The sequence below is a fragment of the Crocodylus porosus genome, unplaced genomic scaffold (assembly GCF_001723895.1).
Source record: "Crocodylus porosus isolate Cpor-Errol unplaced genomic scaffold, CroPor_comp1, whole genome shotgun sequence".
Classification (NCBI taxonomy): domain Eukaryota; kingdom Metazoa; phylum Chordata; order Crocodylia; family Crocodylidae; genus Crocodylus; species Crocodylus porosus.
In genome coordinates, this window is record NW_017728947.1 from 86,545,934 (window position 1) to 86,558,748 (window position 12,815).

The following is a 12,815-nucleotide window of genomic DNA, read 5'->3' on the forward strand; positions in this document are numbered from 1 at the left end:
AGGGTAGGTTTAGGTTAGATATCAGGAGGCGCTACTTCACGGTCAGGGCGGCTAGGGTCTGGAACCAACTTCCAAGAGAAGTGGTGCAGGCTTCTACCCTGGTGTTTAAGAGGAGGTTAGATGCACATCTTGCTGGGGTCTCTGACCCCAGTACTCTTTCCTGCCATGGCAGGGGGTCGGACTAGATGATCTGCTCAGGTCCCTTCCGACCCTAGAAACTATGAAACTATGAATTCAAGACTGCACATCCTCAGCCTTCCAAGGCCATATAATCCAACCTTCTATACCTTGCTCTTTTTGTTGATACCTATACTCTGCCTCCCTTTCCTTCCAACAGGAACATCAGAAGTTCAAAAGTTCTAAACTTAGTTTTCTAAACCACTTTAAGCTTCTTATGGGCATTTCTGTAGCAGAGCATTATAGATTGCTAAGCAAGAGCTCTAGGGCTAGGACCTATGAAAATACACCATAGAAAAATAAGACGTCAGTACACATTTTAACTGAAAACATCTCAAGAAATCTCTCCGAGCATGTTTAAACTCAGCATATACCCTATATAAAATGTAGCCTTATGGCCTTCGTTAACTCTTCTCACCATTTACTTAGAGTTGAAATTTACTGGAATGGCAGGACAAAGAATGTGACACAGGTATGAGTGCTGCTTTTATATCCACTATACCAGAGGTGGGCAAAAAATGGTCTGCGGGCTGGATCCACCCTGCCAAATGATTCTTCCATTCAGCCTGTGGCTGCTCCTCTGACGGAGAACTGCATGCAGCCCATGGCTGCCCTGGCTTTCAGCGCCTCTAGCTCTTCTCCCTTCCCCCAGTCAGCTGCAGCAAAAGCAGCAATTCCCTCTCCCTCACCTGGCCCACCCTGTACCACCCCCCTTAGGTCCCATGTATACTCGAAGGCAGGGGGGCACTGAACTCCTGGCCAGGCTTCTGCCCAGTGAGGCTGTCTGTGTGCAGCAACCCTATGGTTTTCCACAGACCAGACAGCCCAGGCCCCAGCAAGTAGAAAATCACGTAAGGTTCTTCTGCTGGCAGAGTAAGGGGTGTATGGGGAAGAGGTTCAGGAGTCATGGGTTATCTAGGTTCTCCTCAGCTGGGAACTAGTAGGACTGCAGGCACTGTTAACAGTGTTGTGCTGTGTTCCCGTCATCCACTTTGGGCTAAGCCACGTGGGTGCAGCTGGAGCAGCTGGTACAGCTCCTACCCGACCCCGAGTCCCTAGCATGAGGCTGGGTCAGTTGGAAGTCATGCCAACTGCACCCACGTAGCCCAAAGCAGAGTACAAGAACACAGTGTGGTACCAGCCAGGCCATGTGCCAGGAATTTGGGGCAGGGGAAGAGGTGCAAACAGGAAGGGTCGACAGTGCAGCATAGGCCCAGCAAAGCTCAGATAGCCCATGGCTCTAGGCCCCATTCTCCCTGCATTCCCTGCCCTGCCCAAAGACCCCAGCACATGGCTGGGCTGGGCTGAGCTGGTGTGCACTGTGTTCCCACATGCTGCCTCGGGCCACGTGGGTGCAGCTGACATGGCCCCTATCCAATCTGACCATGTGCCAGGGACTCTAGGCAGGGGAGAGGGTGCAGGGAGAAGGAGCCTGGGAGCCGCAGGTTATCCAAGCCCCGCTGGGCCGGTGCCATGCCATGCTCCACACTTCTCTCTCCACCCTCTTCCCTACCCCAAGTTCCCAGCACATGGCCAGGTAAAGCAAGAGCTGCTCCAGCTGTGCCCATGTGGCCCAAGGCAGCATGTGGAAACACAACACAGCACCAGCCTGGCCCAGCAGTGTGCTGAGGACACAAGGTGGGGGATGGATGCAGGGAGAAGGGGGTAAACAAAGATTAGGTTCCCCTAACCCAGGGCAGTTATTTGGGCCAGAGGACTACTTAAGGATTTTTGGTGAGCCGAGGGAAGTAGGGAGAGGAAAAATAAATAAATAAATAAATAAATAAATAAATAAATAAATAAGGCTGCTGGCGAAGTCTGCAACAGCTCAAAGTTTCCTTAACAGCCCTCCAGCCCAAAATAATTGCCCACTTCTGCACTGTACAGACTGAAATCCAGAGTTCCAGTTACTATTTAATGTGAATATAATACATGCAATTAGCAGAAGGAACCAGAGGATAGTCTGCAGAGCTATGCTGTCTGTCATTTTGGATTACAATTCCCAGAAACCACCAGGGGCTGGGGGGCAAGGGAAAAAAGGAAAAGAAAGTTTGAGGCTAGAGTAAGGGAAGAAAGAGCAGCAAGCATATGGAACCTGGTTGGTCTTGCACGGATGAGATGGAGATCTCACTGACTGAAGTCAGCCAGGACTGGGTATAAATTGTTCCAAGGACAGGCAGGGGAGAAGAGGGGGAGGAGTTTCTCTTTATACAAAAGAACTGTATGACTACTCAGAACTCCAGTATCAAACTGGAGATAGGCCTGTTGAAAGTCTCTGGATTAGAGAGTCAAGCAGGAAGTAACAAGGGTGATATGGTAGTTTTGTGCTATAGACCGCCAGACCAGGAAGATGAGATGGATGAGGCTTTCTTCAAACAGCTAGCGGAACTTTCCCTATCATAGGCCCTGGTTCTTGTGGGGGACTTCAAATCACCCTGACATCTGCTGGGACATCTGGCAATACAGAAGTGCACAGGCAATCCAGAAAATTTTTGGAGGGTGTTGGGGGCAACTTTCCAGTGTGAATATCTGAGAGGTCAACTCAGTGTCACGCTCTTCCTGACCTGCTGCTCACAAACAGGGACAAATTGGCAGTGAATGTACTACTAGCCAGCAACTTGGGCAGCAGCAACCATAAGATATTCAAGTTCAGGATCCTGCGGAAAGGAAGGCAGGAGAGCAGAGTAAGGACCCGGGACTTCAGAAAAAGCAGACTTCAACTCGCTCAGAGAACTGATGGGCAAGATCCCCTGGGAGGCCAGTCTGAGGGGGAAAGGAGTCCAGGAGAACTGGATGTATTTTAAAGAAACTTTAATGAGTGTGCAGGAACAAACCAACCCAAATTCCAGGAAGACTTAGTAAGTATGGCACAAAACTAGCTTGGTTTAGCAGGGAACTACTAGCAGTGAGTTAATAAACTAAAGGGAAGCTTATAAGAAGTGGAAACTTGGACAAACAACTATAGATGAATATAAAAATATTGCTTCAACATGCAGGGATGAAATCAGGAAGGCCAAAGCACAACTGGAGTTGCAGCCAGCAAGGGACATGAAGGATAACAAGAAGGGTTTCTACAAATATGTTAGCAACAGGAGGAAGGTCAGGGAAGGTGAGTATCCCTTACTGAATGGGGGCAGCAACCTAGTGAGAGATGATGACAAAATGGCTGAATTATCCCATGTCTTTTTTACCACAGGTCTTCACAGGCAAGGTCAGCTGCCAGATTACTGCACCTGGCAGCACAGTTTGGACAATAGGTGAGCAGCTGACAGTGGCAAAAGAACAGGTTAGGGACTATTTAAAAAAGCTGAATGTATACAAGCTCAATGCAATGCATCTGAAGATGTTGAAGGAATTGGCTGATGCGACTGCTATGAGTTTTCAAAGATTATGACCAGCACTCTGCAATCAGGAGAGGTCCCATATGATTGGAAAAGGGCAAATCTAGTGCCCATCTTTAAGAAATGGAAAGGAGGAGGATCCAGGGAGCTACAGACCAGTCAGCCTCACCTCAGTCCCTGGAAAAAGTCATAGAGCAGGTCCTCAAGCAATCCGTTTATAAGCACTTGGAGGAGAAGGCAGTAATTAAGAACAGTCAGCATGGATTCACCAAGGGCAAGTTATACCTGACCAACCTGATTGCCTTCTATGGCAGAATGATTGGCTATGTGGATGTGGGGAGAGCAGTGGACATGATATAACATGACTTTAGCAAGGCTTTGGATACAGTCTCCCACAACATTCTTGCAAGCATGCTAATGAGATACAGGTTGGATGAATGGGGAACAGAAGAGCTGGCTGGTCAGGTTCAAAGGGTAGTAATCAATGGCTCCATGTGTAATTGGCAGCCTGTATCAAGTGGAGTGCCCCAGGAGCTAATTCTGGGACCAGTTTTGTTGAATATCTTCATCAATGACCTGGAAGATTTCATAGACATTTGGGCTGGAAGGGACCCCAGAGGATCATCAAGTCCAGCCCCCTGGCTCAGAGGCAGGAAGCCAGCAGGGTTCATAGGATCCCAGCAAGATAAGCATCCAATTGTGATAGGATGGACCACACCTTCAGCAAATCTGCAGATGACACCAAGAGTGGGGAGTAGTATTGCTAAGATTCAGAGAGACTGAAGGGTATTGCTAAGATTCAGAGAGACCTCAAATAAATTGGAGGATTGAACCAAAAGAAATCTCACGAGGTTCAACAAAGACAAGTACAAAATCCTGCACTTAGGATGGTACATATCCTGTGCACAGGTACAGGCTGGGGACTGACTGGCTGGGCAGCAGCTCTGCAGAAGAGGACCTGGAGCTAACAATGGACAATAAACTAAATATGATCAAGTGAAGTAGGCTCTTGTTGCAAAGAAGGCATACTGGGCTGCATCAGTATGATCACTGCTAGCAGACTGAGGGAAGTGATCACTCCCCTCTATTCGGTGCTGGTGAAGCCACATCTGGAGTAGGATGCTGCTTGAGTGCTCTAGGCACTAATGATTAATCTGGGGATACTGCTGACGGTGTGGGGAGGAAATTAAGGTGATGTGTGTATGTTACCATAGTGCTGATATCTCTTTACTGTTACCTCTTCCATCCCTTTGGCCCATTAGCCTGTGACCCTAACCCCTATGATTTTCTATATAGAAGTGGGAACTCCCCCTTGCTTCTTGTGCCAGTTGGTGGGGTTGCAGGGTTGGCACACTATTCACAAACTATTCAAAAACACAGCGATAAAATGATCCTCTAAATAAATCAGTAGAGACAGATCCAATATATTCCTACAGTCTCCATTAAACTGTAGTTAACCAAGCACTGACTTCAATCATTTAGGTAGAAATAGCATAGTGGATTCTTCTCCTCACAACTTCCAAGTGCTAGCTTGCTTTGCTTACTTTCCCATGGGCTATTTAAATATATTATTATACATGGACGAACAAGCAAGAATTTGTACCGAGTAAGGCAATGAGCAAATAGACTGTCTCTCTCTCTCTTTCCAGCATATCTCAACAATAGGAAACAATTCATAAAGCAGCTCACACTGCAGACAAATCACAATGCATGTACACACTCCCCTACCTAGTATTTCTATGACAGCACAACCTGCCAGTAAGTATTCAGCCGCACCCTTCAGTTGTCAAGGAAAGTAATCTAAAACAGTAAACTTTACTCTGAGTCATTCTGAGCCAAGCACTTTTAAGCTTTTCATGTGATACAAGTGAGCCACAACAGAAGCACTGTTGTGAAATATCCAAAATTATTTGGTCTACAGATGTATTAAAAATACCTACATATTAGATCTGGGTAGATAATCAAAATGTAAAGACACTAACATACTGTGGCAAAAATTAAATGTTGCTTTAAAATTCTATGTGCATCTTTAAAAGGTAAACTGATGTTGATGAGGCACCACTATCGCACAGCTGTGGTTTTTTGTTTTACTTCCCAGGTATGTTGAGATGCTTGGATACTATATTGCTTAGATACAAAATAAATACCCGGCTGTAAAAAAAAAAAAGACTCCAACGGCAAAGTTAACAACATACTTCTGAGGAAGTCAATATGTTACTCTTTTTCTCATTAAGTGATATCTCCAACTACCAAGAACAGGAACAGAAGTTTATATATATATATATATATATATAAAAACATACTGTGCAGACAAGTTCAAACATACTGCCAAGCTAAAAAGTGGCTTCGTAAAATAAAAAATTTAAAAAACCCTTTAAATACCAAAGTCTCAAAAGCACCCTGGACATATGGCAATCTAGCTAGGTTCTCATGTACCCAAATAAAAAAAGGTTTCTATTATTCAAGGAACACCCATCCCCCACAACCAGCAATACCTGCATGGCCCCTCTGGGGTCATGCCATTTGATGTCTTCAGTGACACTTCTGCAAATCCACTAAAGGCTAATAATAAGCTATTTATATATTCAGCCTCCATAGATACTGCATGCAATCTACTTTTCTGAAATGAAAGTCCTAAAGAGGTTGTCAGTGACTCTCTACAAATAAATAAAAATGTATATCAGTCTAAATATTAAGGCAACTTTGAATGAAGAGTGGTTTATTATAACAAGGGAGGGAAGCAGCTCTCCTGGTTAACTCAGTTGGTAGACAAAAGAGCAAGTCAACGATAAATATGAAAGTTGCTATTGTTTCAACAGTGAGGCCAAAGTAAAAGAGGAAACGTAAAGAAGTAAAAAGGTAAGTTTCTCTGGAGTTGGAAAATAACCTGGATAAGCTAAACTGGGTACTCAGCAACATACAGCACTCAACACAAAACAATTCTTATTTAGTAGCAGAGAAATTAATCAGCCTCCAAACATCCATTTGACGACAGCAAATGCAATACAAACTTAAAGTTAAAAAAAACGTATAACAAAACGTTGCTACTTTTTACTATTAGATTTTTTTGTCCAAGTTTCTCGTCAAAGAATCGGCACAACTGCCTAAATCTTTCTAAATCAATATAAAATGGATCACTGTATTATGAAATCAAAGAATTGAAGGGGACTTCTCCAGCATTCCTACAGTAGTCAAAAGCCTCATTTTTAATGCATTTATTCTCAGAGAAGTGCTATATTTCCCAATTTACAGATAGGGAAAGGACAGACAGGAATTACAGGCCTAAATTGCACTTGGCAGATTTTTAGGTTCTTAAAGTCAAATGACAATCCACAACACCCCTGCCTAACCATTCAGGCAATAATGGGATGTTAGGCACCTAAGCTGCCTGTATACATGTGTGGAGGCTGCTTCGATACACTGCAATTACAGCACGTTGGAGCGAACTGAATTAATCCAGTCTGCTGGAGTGCGGCAATTACTGAACTCCAGCAACATCTCTCATCTCATGTATCAGCATCCCTGCGCTTCAAACTTGAATTAAAACCTGCTGCATGGCTTTAGTTCAAGTACCCCTGCCATTCTGAAGTGCAGGGATGCTGATACACAAGATGCTGCAGCATTTTAATTAAAGTGGCTCTCAGAGCCACTTTAATTTAAACACTACTATCTCCCCTACCCCAGGAGCATGTGTAAAAATGCCCTTAAGTTTTACTAAAAAACTGTATTTAGGCACTTCCTGGTTCAGACACTTTGCATGCTCAGAACTGTTGCTATTTTGGCTGAGCCAAAGGTTTAAGTGTCTAACCTTCCTAAGTCCATGTGGAACTCACAGAGTAGGTATCCCTGTCTGCTAGTCTACTCAAGGATCCCACCTGGTAGACATGCATATGTAATACATATTAATAGCACTGAATTGAACATCCACAGCCACTTGTTCAAAAACACAAAAACAGGAGATAGAGGGGACACACATTTTGTATAAAATCTTAGTGTGTAGACTACTCAGCCAGGAACAGGGTTCAATTTCCTCCTCAGCCAGAGAGTCACAAACCTGAATCTCCATCTCTTACAGAGTTCACTGGTAACCAAGATATGGGTTAGGTGAGACCAAGGACACTCTGCTACTCCTAATGCAAGATTTATGGGCAAGAGTAGGAAGGTTGACTTGTTAGCTCAGAAAGGAGGGAATTCTCCTGCAAGACAGAGAGCTTCCAAGCTCTGGGTTCCAGCCTCTGCTCTCAGTGCTCTTTTTGCATTAGAGTCACTAGATCAAATATGTAAATGGTCTTGGCTTACAGAGTTAAGATCACTCTTGCCATCACACTTGCATTCCTCTTTATATAGTGGTCTAGCTTCAACAGGAAGGGTGCTCTGGCAATCTCCTGGGAAGTGGGAGATCAGAGTGAGTCCTCAGTGTTGGGTTACAATTACACACTTTAATCTGGAGAATAGACAGGGCTTCAGACACACTGCTTTCTTCATCAGCTTCAAGAGTGACTCAGCCTGCTGCCACCCAACTGCAGACTCCCAGGATTTCCTTCCTGGGGTCCAATGGCTATGTCAAGCATCAGAAACCTTCTAAGTGACCTGCCCAAGGCCACATACAAAATGCCTGTGGCAGACAGGGGAACCAAACCCAGGTCTCTCAAGTACTAGCACCAATCTCCAAACCTGGGATGACGCCTTAGATTACTACTGACATGAAAAATACACATTAGAAGTTACCTATATATTTATTTTCTTCATTAGATACCATTCAAATAAGTTGAACAGCAAGGTGTGCTTAGTTGTTTCAGGCTCACCATACAACTTCATGTCAGAAGAAAACTGGAGCTTTTCACCAAGTGCATAGATTTATACTTTGTACCATCAGATATGTATTTATAAATAGATAGATTTATATTTTATGTCACAACCTTCAAATAATTAATACATCTTAGAAGTAGTGACCTCTATTGGCGTGATGATGGCAACAATAGCCAATTAAAAGTGAATAAATGTAGCATCTGGTACTTGAAGTGCAGCAGTCCAGGGTGATCCTCTGGCATATTTCATTACGACTGGGCAATTGGAATATAAAACATCTTCACTATTTTGCTGAACTTACAAATCTATTATCTTCTCTATGCAGCCCTATCTCTGGCCAATCCCCAGCCTAAATTACGAAGTAGTGACAACCTTCATCCCAATCAACCCTCTGAAGAGAGATCACCAAATCAGTTGCTAGTACTGGCAACAGGTACTGACCTCACAATTGGAATGTCCTCTCCTGAAATGACAGTCTTTAATAGGAAAATATATGCTTGGCATTTTGGACTTGGTAGAGCAGACAGACCAAAGGAAAAAAATCACACACATTTTGTTATTTCATGGCTTCTGGTAACTGCTGGAGAGAAAACAAGATCTCTACATAAATGTGAGTGCATTCACGGTCTAGTGGCCCATCTTTTATGCATAAATCCCTTGAGTCTAGTCTACACAGCTTTTTGTATCAATTCAGCTATTTAAAGTAGGGATGAACTAAAAGGAAAAAAAAATCAAAACTAGTTAAGATCTGATAATTGCTCAGTGCAGCTAAAGCTGCATTTCAGTATAAGCCTCTAAGTGTATCCATTTTGGTGGCAAGGTGTATATCACTAACTATATCAATATAATTTAAATGGCATAATTTGCATTAGACGAACCATTGGGGAGATGTTATCTCCCTACTCTTCTCTCTCACCTCTACCCCAGAAGAATAACAGCAGAAGTGATGGACTTCTCTTTCTTCTCTGCTGCTGTGAATGAGGAAAGGGAATTTATGTTTCCCAGGTGTTTCCTAGGACTTCCCATTATACACAGAAGAGAACTTTGGCTCTACACTCATCGCAATCAGGCTACCTTAAATAATAAGCATTTTCAAGTCATCAGAAATAAGTTTACTTAAAAAATAAACATACAAAGATCTTTTTGCTCATCTACAGCTTTCAAATGCAATTATCCTCAGGAAAATTGGCAGAGAACTTTGCATTTTCACTGACTGGCTCTCTCACATGCATACAGGTCTCTGGCTTCCTTTCTACTCCATCTAGGAAGAGCAGAGCAGAGACTAACTGCATATGCTTCCCCAGCCTGAAGAAGGGTGTTTGTACCCAAAAGCTTGCAAAGAAGAATTGTTCCAACTATGTGAGCTGGTCTAAAAGATACCAGATTTACCCAAAGAACCATGCCTGCCTCATTCTTGTACAGACATCCAAAACTAAAAACTCTGTGGCAAAGAACTTGGTAATACCAAAATGTGGACAGGAGCTACCTAGCTTCTTCATCCAGGTTGGACTTTCTGACCAAAGTAAGAGGTCTAGCTCACAATGATAGATTGATGGCTCAAGTACTGACCTAGGACATGAATAACCCAAGCCCAAGTTCCTTATTTGAATCAGAATGGCCAGTAGCTTTTCCCATGTCTTTTTTATTAAAAAAAAAAAGAAAAAGAAAGAATCAGAAATTCCCTCCTAGATTTCAGAAACTTTACAACAAAAGGTCTCAAAACTGACAGAGAAGGCTTCTGCCTAATTTGGAGGATGGCTTTTAACTGGAGTCTCCCACATCCCTCAGGAGAACCTTAACCTCTAGCTACAGGAGATTACACAGGAATAGCCAAAATAAGTTTTCATTCTGCACTGGAATTGGGAATCTACAATGAACTTCCCCCCACTAAAAGCCTAAGCTTTTTGTTTTCTGGCCATCCCTAGTTATGTTTGCATTCATCTGGGCACAACAAAGAAAAAGTATCCAATAAAAGAAACATGATAGGCAACTTTCTTAAAAACACATATTGAGAAAACACACTACTTTTTTTTTTTTTTTTTAATTAAGCAAGAGTGAGTCACTTAAAAAAATCTGAACTTTAGCAATTCAATATAAAAGGGAATTAACAAAATCAGACTTTTGGCTACTTTTGGCTTCCACACAATTTTTTTTTTAAAAGCAAGTCCATGTATAGCTTAAAGATGGATACTCTGTCAACAACTGAAGTCTACAGCACACCTTCCATTTCTTGAAAGGAAAAAGGTAGATTTTTGTTTAAAGTGTGTGGAGGCTAGATTTGTTTCTGCAATAGTGGACACATTCTCCCAATAGAAACAATACCAGCAAAGATATTCAAGCTTTTTCTCCAAGAGCAAAAAGTCACCCAGAGAGAAAAGGTCATTCCTGGGAGAGTTTCACCTGGGAGACTAAACATGTGCACGCTTTCCCAGGCTTAACTCCTCCTGGGGACCAGGAGCAGTGGAACTGGGGGGAAAGCTCCTGCACCTTCCCGTGACTGGGGTCACCAAGTAAAGGATGCAGCTGCTCCTGCCTGTCCTATAGACCAGGAAGGGAGGAGAGGAGCAGCCACTAACTGATCCCCACCAGTTTCTCACTCTAAAACATTGCCAGTGAAAGAAGTGGGCAAGGGCTTTGTCCCATTAATCCTTCTGCTTGGTTCCTGGTGCCTGGTAGCAGAGTATGGGGAGCAGTTCAGGCTGCTAGGGTTACCATATTTCCAGAGCATATGGGTATCATGTGTTCTTTCTCTAATGTAAAGGAAGGACAACCGAAAAAAAAAGATGCAGGAGTAGGATAAGACATACAAGCTTTAAGAACACTGACGTCAGGAATCCAACGCAATGCTCCTCGAAAGGAGATTTTTTTGTATTCACTAAGCAATCAGGTAAATACATTTAAGTGTTGGTAAGTGAACTAAAGTTTGTGGGCACAGTGCAGGGGGGAAAAAAGAATCAGAACCGAATCAGAATTAATCCTATGGTCTTGTCAGGTCACTGCATTAAGGCCACTGAAGAGATGCACTGAATTTGAACTTGTATTTTATTTCTTCCATTGCTATTTTAAAATTTAAACAACACGTTTATCAGTCATTTTCTCTTTAGAGGTTTTTGATAAGTACTTTACAAAGGTTAAACTTACTTTGCCAAGTCAGTCAAGTATAAAGTGGATGAAAATGTGTCAAGTTGTTAGAGTATAGGTTATACTATAGTTATTTTTTCCTTAGCCTCTAAAACCAAGTGACAGTTTTCTTTAGTAATGCAATGCAACCAGTGTACGAAAGCTGTATGAACTAATTTTTAGGTAAATAAACATCTGATTCATTAAGATCTGACAAAACTTGTTCATAGGCGTCTGATGAAGTAAGGATGGCTGTTGCCTATGAAAACAAATCCTTCTCTGAACAAGTTAATCTCTCAGGTGCCACCCTGCCCTACCTTCTCGTAAATATCTTGTAACACAAGAAAAGGGAGGTCAAAATTTGAGCCACCTGGATCTGACAACATCCTTTTTATTTTCTAGGGTAACATTAATAAGGCTTCAAAAACTGACTACAGCATTGGTCACATGTATGAAACAGCATACAACAATGAACTAACCTTGAACAAATAAAGCACAATCTTTTCTAGTGTTAGGACTTCTTTCCTGTTTCTTCCAAAAGAGTTTGGTGACTGAAGACATTAACTCTAACTCATCCTTACAAAATTTCCAAGGATCCAGTCTTAGTACTACCACCTAGTAGTATTTGACTAAATGTTTCAGCTTATCTACTACATCAGAACAAACTTTAACGAAGACACTTGAACAAAAATAAAGATGCAAAATCCTTAGAAACAGTCATAAAATTAGCTCAAAGTATTTTTCAAATACTGCAGTTCATGTAAAATTACCTGGAGGGTGGGGGAGGTAGGCCTAGTAGTTATGTAACTGCATACAACAGTTAAGGGTAGGGCTTAATGTGGGGGAAGTTCCCTTTTGTTCTGTGGGGGATTTTACATGATCTTCTGCAACAATGGATAACTACTAGCATAAAAATCTCAGGCATGAAAAGAAGGATCACAACACTGGCACACTTAATGGACAAAGGTTTGTTACAGAACAGAAAAGTCATACAAAAACTGGTAAGTTACCTGTGCAACAAGTACATTAATAACATTTTGGGACAGTCTTCTCTTGCTGATCCCAACAAACTCATATTAATAATGAAATAAGCCATAAATCTACAGTAGCAAGAAGAACAATACCCTGTCAAGAATAAAAATCTAATATCATGTGCTGAAAATCTTCTTTCATCTATTAATCTTACAAATCCATAGTTTTGTTCATGACACAGTCACATGAAACCAAAACAAAAGAAACTCCAAACTCCTAAACAAATAAGTGTCCTTTAATACGACAAGCATCTCTACATAAGTTCTTTTACAGTATTTTCCCCATCGCAATATTGATACTTGACCACCTGAGGAGACATTTCAGATATCAGCACAA

The 12,815-nt window shown here is 42.2% G+C and overlaps 1 protein-coding gene across 7 annotated transcripts in view; it reads right to left on the reverse strand.

Annotated features, from left to right (window-relative positions):
- The window catches only part of FOXN3 (forkhead box N3), a 319,921-nt gene that overhangs the window by 98,763 nt on the left and 208,343 nt on the right, over positions 1 to 12,815 (reverse strand). The window lies entirely within an intron of this gene.